The following is an 8,098-nucleotide window of genomic DNA, read 5'->3' as shown; positions in this document are numbered from 1 at the left end:
TTTTTTTTTTTTTTTTAAAGAGCTCCTTTGATAGTTTTTAAGGTGTTGCCAACTCGTCTTCACCAATCTCCACAAGACTGCCTTGGGAGATTATTCTTAGTCACAGTTAGAGTCATTTTTAAAGCACCTACAATGTGCTAGAGTAAGAATGTTTAAGATGCACCTGGTTTCTGCCCAAGGTCAGAGAGAAAATCAATGAAACGGATTATTCTCACTGCTGATACATCCTCTGCTTTGGCTTTGCTGAGTGCCTTCAAGTCTCTTCTGGCTCATAGCTACTCTGCAGTACAGCGTGGAGATGCCCCAGAGGACTTCCTGGACCGGGATTGTTATGAGACGAATCTCCAGGGCTTTTCTTTCAAAAACCCATGGCTGGATTTGGTCTGCTGAATTCTTTAACTGCTGGGACACCAATTTCATTGAAGCCATTAAGAAATGATCCCATTACATTTAGGATATTTATATATCCATCTATCCTTACATATCTACATATAGGTATATACAGGGCCAAAATATTCCCAATATACTATTAAGAAATTGGCTTTCAAGAACAAATAAAACTACCAAGGCATTAAGATGCTGGAATTCAGTGAATTATTTAATATGGTTCTGCTAGCCATCTACCTCACTCCCAAACTACCAAGGCATTAAGATGCTGGAATTCAGTGAATTATTTAATATGGTTCTGCTAGCCATCTACCTCACTCCCTGCCATCCAGTCAATACTGACTCATAATGACCCCACAAGGACAGGGCAGAACTCGCACTTTATGGAAGTAAAAAGCTTCATCTTTCTCCCTCAGAGGAGCTGGTGGTTTAAAACTGCTAACCTTACAGCCAGCCCCCCAACCCATAGCCACTGTGTCACCAGGGCTATCCTTCTAGCCACAGACTCTATTATTCCCATCAAATGGCTTTCATTTTCCTGGTGGATCCAGGTAAGAAGGTGGTGAAAGGTTGGATTATGTGATTATGAATAGAGTTGATTAGGATTGCCGTTCTGCTGGGTATAAAGGGGGTCATCTCAGGAGCAGGCAAAGGGGGTATCACTATAAACAAACGAGCCCAGAGGGGAGAGCATCTCTGAGCTCCCTGAGCATTAAACCTCTTTGCTGGAGGAGATAGCTTTGACACAAGGGAGCAGCAGAGAAATAACAAGGACAGAAGCGGGACTCAGAGCACGGGGAAGCGGGATGGCTTCCCAATGCAGAGAACAAGGAAAGCTGAGGTCGGTGGGGTTCGAGGGCTGCTGGTAGAACAGAGAGCTCTGGGCACTTAATTGGGGAAGATAGGCTTACAGATCACAGAACTGGAGCCGAGTGCCTTCACATTAAGGTTCGTAGCAAAGTGGCATGCCCTTTGGACATATTTTGGCAGCCCTAAACATTGCCTGAGCCGTGCCAAAGCTAGGCCAAATGACTGGGGTCAGAGAGGCCAGCCTGTGACTGCAGCAGAGAAGAAACTGTCCTGAACTGAACACTGGTATCTTGTACATTTCTCCCCCAACTGTAACCTGTTAACTTCCCTCATACTCCCCATAATCACTAGTAGTGTCTGTGCGTTCTGTGTGGCCATTACAGTGAGTTATCAAACGCAGCCGCAGATGTTCTATACTCCTGATGGTGGTGTCAAGATAGGATTTTAAAATAAAAAAGGATGTTGGGTAGAGGCCACGTCTGACCTCAGCCTCATAGAAATCTGTCTTGAGACAATTAGCCTTGGGATCAGAGGAGGTCAGACGTGGCTTTCACGTCATTGCTTCAGACACAGGAAAACGACCTACATTGTTGTCTACCAGCTAATTTAAATAAAGTCTACCCCTTTCTATTTCTTCAGAGCTATAAAACAATCATTGTCCACTCACCTTAAACACTTCAAAGTCCCTACAAAAGTACCTTTGAAAATATACAACATCTTCTTACCCTAACTTATTTGCTAAACTCCAATGTTTTCTTTATATGTTCCTTCTGGAAAAAGGACAGTTATGGAACAAACACAGGGCTAAGAAAGTAGAATCCCATTCAGACTTCACAGTGTGCAACCTAGAAATGGGGTCCACTCTTTAAAGAGGCGCAGAATTGAAGAAGCAAAGTCGTTGACAGCTTTAGGACCATGACCCATCTAGGACTTCCACTGAGTACAGATAAATAAAGCTGGTGTTACGGCGAGACACCCAACTGATGTGGGGCCTGACGGAGAAACCCAATTGGCACCCAGAATGATGCTTGTTTTTCTATGTATATGTAGTAAACACACATGCATAGGGAGTTGATTGACTACCTGGAATTAATTACTTGTTCTTAACTACATTAATAATGTAGTCACCAAATGATGAATATCTATTCAGTACACAAGTGCATGCTTGGCACTTTACATACCTAAATGTGAATCCTTAAAACAACCTTACAATTTCAGTTTCTACTTTTAAAAGATTGACAATTCAGTGTGGGAATTATTACATAACCTGGCCAAAGTCACTTGCCTACTAAGGCTTAACCTTAAATTAGATTTAAGGTAGAAAACTAGAATAAGATAAAGATATCCTGCAGGGACATCAATGTTTCAGAACTAGAGTGGCTCATAAGTATAAGACTAGTCTCCCATAGTCTTATAATAAGGGCTTACTTTTAATTGCCTAGTGGAGACAGGTCACAAATGGAATCACTGGCAGTGAACAACATCCCAGGTAAATTGCACACCTTCTAGTCTGAACTTCCTACTTCAAATGTCAGCCTCCAGAGTAGAAGACAGTATTGTAGGGAGCCTCCTGGGTGAATCGTCCCAACCTTCAGGGGGTCTGGTCTTTGGCAATACCACTGGATGACCAGAATGAGGATGGTATTTTCATTTCGTTGATACAGTGAAGTTGATGCAAAGAGGAGGGTGATAAATACAGATGCCAAATTCTTAGTGATAGAAAGAGAAAAATCAAAGCCAAGATCAGAAAGGGGATGCGACAGACAGTAAGGACACAAGAAAGAAAGATATCCTTTAACATGGCCTTTCCACCGGAAAAATCATGATTTCCAGCCTCTACCAAGTTTAATAGAAATGAATAGGGTATTTTTGGTATTAATAAATTACCATGTCACTATTTTATAGGTTAAGCCATGACCTCTTCACATCTTTATACTACCTGGGAAAAGAAGCAAAGTAGACACAAAGTGTATTCAAATACTCTACTGGCTGCTTTCATTACTCAAAACTGACAGATAGTCTAAATTAGAAATTGCTCAGTCTTTAATGTATGGTCTGAGATTGTTTCGGTCCTCTGGGGAAAGTAACAAAATTAAGTTTCGTTTCTCTATCTTTGTATTCGGTCTCAGATTTAGCATCATTTTGGAGATGTTCAGAACAGGGAAGATGATGACTTTTTAAAACCAGTGTCATTAATAAATGTCAGTCGGAAGAGCAACTACAATTCATGTCAAAACCAAGTATTTCTGAACATGTGATCTTAGCTCCCCCAAGTACAAAGCAAGATTTCACGACAAGAATGTTGCAATTCGAATGTCCAAATAGCAGGCATCTCTAAAATGCAGTTAAATGCATGAAAATGCCAACTACCTTTGCTTTAAAGACAGACTCAGCACTCTGCAGAGAGCACTGGGGACTCCCTTGTAATACGCAGCGCCACATGCATCATTGATCTCCGTACCTCCAGTGACTTAGAGAGGCTGTTGATTCCTGTGTGTATGTGTGTGTGTGTTTATGCACAACAAAAAGTTCTGCCTATATTGTCTGTCTTCATTCTAAATGTGTCTATGTGTCCCAATTTCTGTTAAAAACTAATTGCCTCCCTGGTGATGTTTTGCATGGAATGTTGCCATTTTAAGTTCAACATTGCGGGGACAGTGCACTCTTTACGTCAGCGGATGACTAACACGTTCGCTAGAGATCCTCGAGGAAGATAGCTGTCAATCATTTCATAGTTGTATTTTATCGCTTTATAAGGTACTACGTGGAGTCCCTGGGTGGCACAAATGGCTCAGTGCTTAGCCGCTAGCTGACAAATTGGTAATGCACCCCCACACAGAGGTACTGCGAACCAAAGTCCTGGTGGTTACAGCCTATGTACCGTTCTACTCTGCACACATGAGGTTGTCATGAGGTGGGGCTGACTAGATGGTAACTAATAATGACAACAACAAACAATGGGCTATTTATAATGACATCAAATGTACTTATAAATGTAACTTTGATGTTCCCACTGCGTACGCAAAAGAATCGACAGCTAAACTTGCTTTACTTGAAAAATTCAGGGACGACATGGTCAACGAGCTGTGAAATATTCATAAAATTGGAATACCAAGAAGAAGGAATGATCAACCGATGCAGGCAATCCTTTGAATGACTGACTGAACATTGAGACGCCAAGTAATGCATGCCATATCATCCAAATATTTTTTTTTAAATAAAAAAAAGGAAAAAACTAGCCAAGGTGGTAGAAGTCAGAGAGTGGTTATGGGATTGAGATGGGAACTTGCGACTTTCTGAGGGAGGGAAGTTTGCTAGATCTTGGTTTAGCTGGTAGTCACGTGGGTGAATATAATTTTCAAAACATCAAAAACACGTAAGGTCTGTGCATTTTATTGTGCATAAATATTTCAATTATTTAAACACAATTTTTTTAAAATTGGGAGTCATTGGAGAGTCTTCAGTCATTAACCAAAGAAAAAGTAGCTTTTTTGATAAATTTAAAGTACCTTACCAAACTCTCCTAAGTTCTCTCCTTCCTTTCTGGACATTCTATATTAACTGCCTGTTGCTGGGTAACAAATTACCCCCCAAAAGGCAGTGATTTAACACAATGATAGTTATTTCATGGTTTGGTGGAACAAGATCTCAGACGAGGCAGAGCAGGGATGCTCTGTCTCTCTTCCGTGTGTCTAGGGTCTCAGGTGTAAGACTGGACTCTGGGAGGCCTGGGATCCTCTGAAGGCTTGATGGGGCTCAAGCATCTGCTTTCAAGGTGGCCCACTCCTAGGGTGGCCTGCTCGTGCCGGCAAGTTAGTGCCTTTTCATGTGGTCTCCGTACAGGAGCCTCTCCTTGGGGACGCTTGAGTGTCCTCACAGCAGGGTGGCTGCTTCCACCAGACAGAGAGGTTCAGAGGCTGAGAGAACAAGGCAAACGCTCCCCTTTCGATGACACAGTCTCAGAACTGGGGATGCGTCAGCCATACTCTGCTCTAGAAGCAAGTCTGGTCCACCTTTAAACCTCACCCACTGCCATGGAAGTCAAGTCCGTCTCAAAGAGACCCTGTCTATGGTTTCCAAGGCTGTAAATCCTCCTGGAAGGAGACAGCCTCATCGTTCTCCCTGGGAGTCCCTGGTGGTTTTGAACACCCAACGTGCAGTTCGCAGTTCAATGTCTAATCTACAGTGCCACCAGGACTCTGTTAAGGAGAGGAAACTTTAAATACATCAATCGAAAGGAAGAAACCACTAGACCTGTCCTCTTAGATTTCCTCAAGCTCTGCTTCCTTTGTCCATCTAAATGCTGGTGTCCCTCAGGGTTCTGTGTCTGGTTCTTTACACATCCTCCCTGACTTACGATTCATTCCGTAGGTGCCCCAAGGCCTAAGAAGCCCACACTTCTCCCTTAACTCTACATCTGCACATGCAAATATCTAGCCACATCTCCATTTCAGTGTTATATCCTAGAAACCGTGGGAGGTAAGCATACAGTGTTCCTAGGTTTTAATGAAGAAATGGCCATTGGTTACCTTTGCTAGAACAATCCCATATGGCAGTTTAAGATTTCAGTGAGTCAAGAGTAAGCACTCAGCACTTGTGACCCAATGGCGTGTTTCCTACAAGTGCCCATTGCTCCTCCTGCAAGCGGCCACACAACAGGGAAGCAGCAAAGCCCACATGGAAGAAGCACACCAGCCTGTGCGACCCTGAGATGTCGACCGGAATATGTATCAGAATTTCAAAAATAAGTAATCAGATTGACGTGAAGGAGGGTGGACAAAGTGGAGACCCCAAACCCATCTAGAAGATCTTGGGACCATCCCTGGCAGAAGGGCCACACAGAAGGGATGACATAGCTAGGGTGCAGTATCTGACTGATGAAACACATTTTTAAATTTAAAAAAATTTGAGCTCATTTACTAAAAAAGTTTACCTTCATTAGAATTATCTTAAAGAACTCTAAGCTCTGTGGACAGCAGAACTCTCAAATATATATATGAGAATTTTGAAGAAAAAAAAATCCACCTTAAGAGTGGAAAAACTAAAAATAATTAAATGAAAAAATGAAAAAAAAAGAGTGGGAAAACTGAGGACAGAGGCAGTGATAACGGTGATTCAAGGTGAAGTACGCACCCCTGTCACTGAACTGTGTATGCCAAAGGAGGGTAATAGGAGTGAGTTGTGTGGTGCATATTTTTACAAAACATTAAAAAAGTATAAATACTTTCAAAAGGAAGTTAGATAAAAAGAGGAAAGAGCATGTATAAAGACATTGATCAATCTATCAAGAAATTTAGCTGAGGGGCAGGCAAGGAAAAGAAATATATGGAGTTGAAGAAGAGTCTGTCTCCCCTTTTTAAATGATAACACTTAACTATGTTTGATGAGGTATGTGGTAATCAAGATGCTATGGAGTGGGGAAATTGATGAGAACTTGTCTTAAAGGGAAAGGACTTCCCAGGCGGAGATAGAAGACAGACCGTAAGAACAGGTAGGGAGCGTTCATATTTGCAGGATGTGAAAGGAAGGCAGCGGAGGGCCTTCAGGCCTGGTGTGTTCTTCTAGAACAAACGTGCAATGCATTTTGATCTTCTCATTCAAAATGTTACAGATTTTAAATATAGACACTTTCTTTCCAGATCTTATCACAGAGTACATTTTATTGCTATTTCTTATAAATATAGGTAAGTTTTTATCTACCAGATTTTAAAATTTACTTTAAAGTAGGCATAAGTGTAGATCTCTGTAACATACAATAATGATGTCTGAAATATATACATCTTTTCCAGTACAAGAGCATTATCTATTTATGTCTCACTAAGGTTCTGTGAAATATCTCTTCGGTGTTAAGTGACTTACTTTAAGCCACATTTCTTTTTTCTTAAACCCAGGTATTTTTGCTTTAAACCTGGTGCTCTTTCTATTTTGGCTAAGTGACTTGAATTCTTCATTGTACGGAAAATTGTGCACACTGTCAATAAACACATTTTCTGAGTGTACAGTGCTATGTACACAGGTACGCCTGCCAAGGAGCAAGGTGCGAGGACGGATGTGTGAAGTCTCTAGAGCAGCCCATGGGCTCCCTGAGGGCAGACACTGTCCTTTCTGGATGACCAACAGTTCCACAGGGCGCCACACAGTGCAAAATATATTGTATGGTTGTGATAACTATGTATAAAGCTCAAATAGTCATTAGGACTCATCTGGACTCAGCTATTGTTATTGCTACGTGCCATCGAGTCGGTTCGGCTGCATAGCAGAACAGAAGACTGCCTGGTCCTGCACGGTTCCCACACTTGTTCCTGTGCCTGAGCCCGGTACTGCAGCCCCGGGTCAGTCCATCACCTTGAGGGTCTCCCTGTTCTTCACCGCACCTCTACTGCTATAAACAACATCTCATCACAATCCCTGAAGTACATTGTTTGTTTGTTTACTTTTATTTTCAAGACCGTCTTTAAGAATACCTTGACGGAGACAGTATGGATAAATTATAATCATTTTTTCTTAAATAATAACATTATAAATACCACAAAGTAATTATCCTATGTGTTATAAACCAACTATTCGATTTTTGCTTGGATCTGTTTCATTTGTTATGGCTGTTGGTTGTTGTTGTGTGTGGCTATGTTTTCCTTTATATGGAATCTGGGGTAGTAAGTCTATAGAGACAGTAACTGGATTGATAGTTTCTCACGGTTATTGCAGGGGAGGTTGGGGGGAAATGGGGAGCTAATAATAGTAAATAAAAATGAATATAAAATTAAAAAGCATAATTAATTGTGGTGATGATTGCATAGTCCTTTTTATTTATTTTTTCAATCATTTTATTAGGGGCTCATACAACTCTTATCACAATCCATACATACATCAATTGTGTAAAGCACATTTGTACACTCATTGC

General features: G+C 41.4%; 1 protein-coding gene across 1 annotated transcript in view; it reads right to left on the bottom strand.

Moving 5' to 3' along the window:
- The window catches only part of SSPN (sarcospan), a 98,555-nt gene that overhangs the window by 42,755 nt on the left and 47,702 nt on the right, over positions 1 to 8,098 (bottom strand). The gene's annotated exons all lie outside the window — the stretch shown is intronic.

Source organism: Echinops telfairi, unplaced genomic scaffold (assembly GCF_000313985.2).
Source record: "Echinops telfairi isolate 266 unplaced genomic scaffold, ASM31398v2 ScPeMD7_21;HRSCAF=78, whole genome shotgun sequence".
Classification (NCBI taxonomy): Eukaryota; Metazoa; Chordata; class Mammalia; order Afrosoricida; family Tenrecidae; genus Echinops; species Echinops telfairi.
This window is presented reverse-complemented; position numbering and strand designations above follow the sequence as displayed.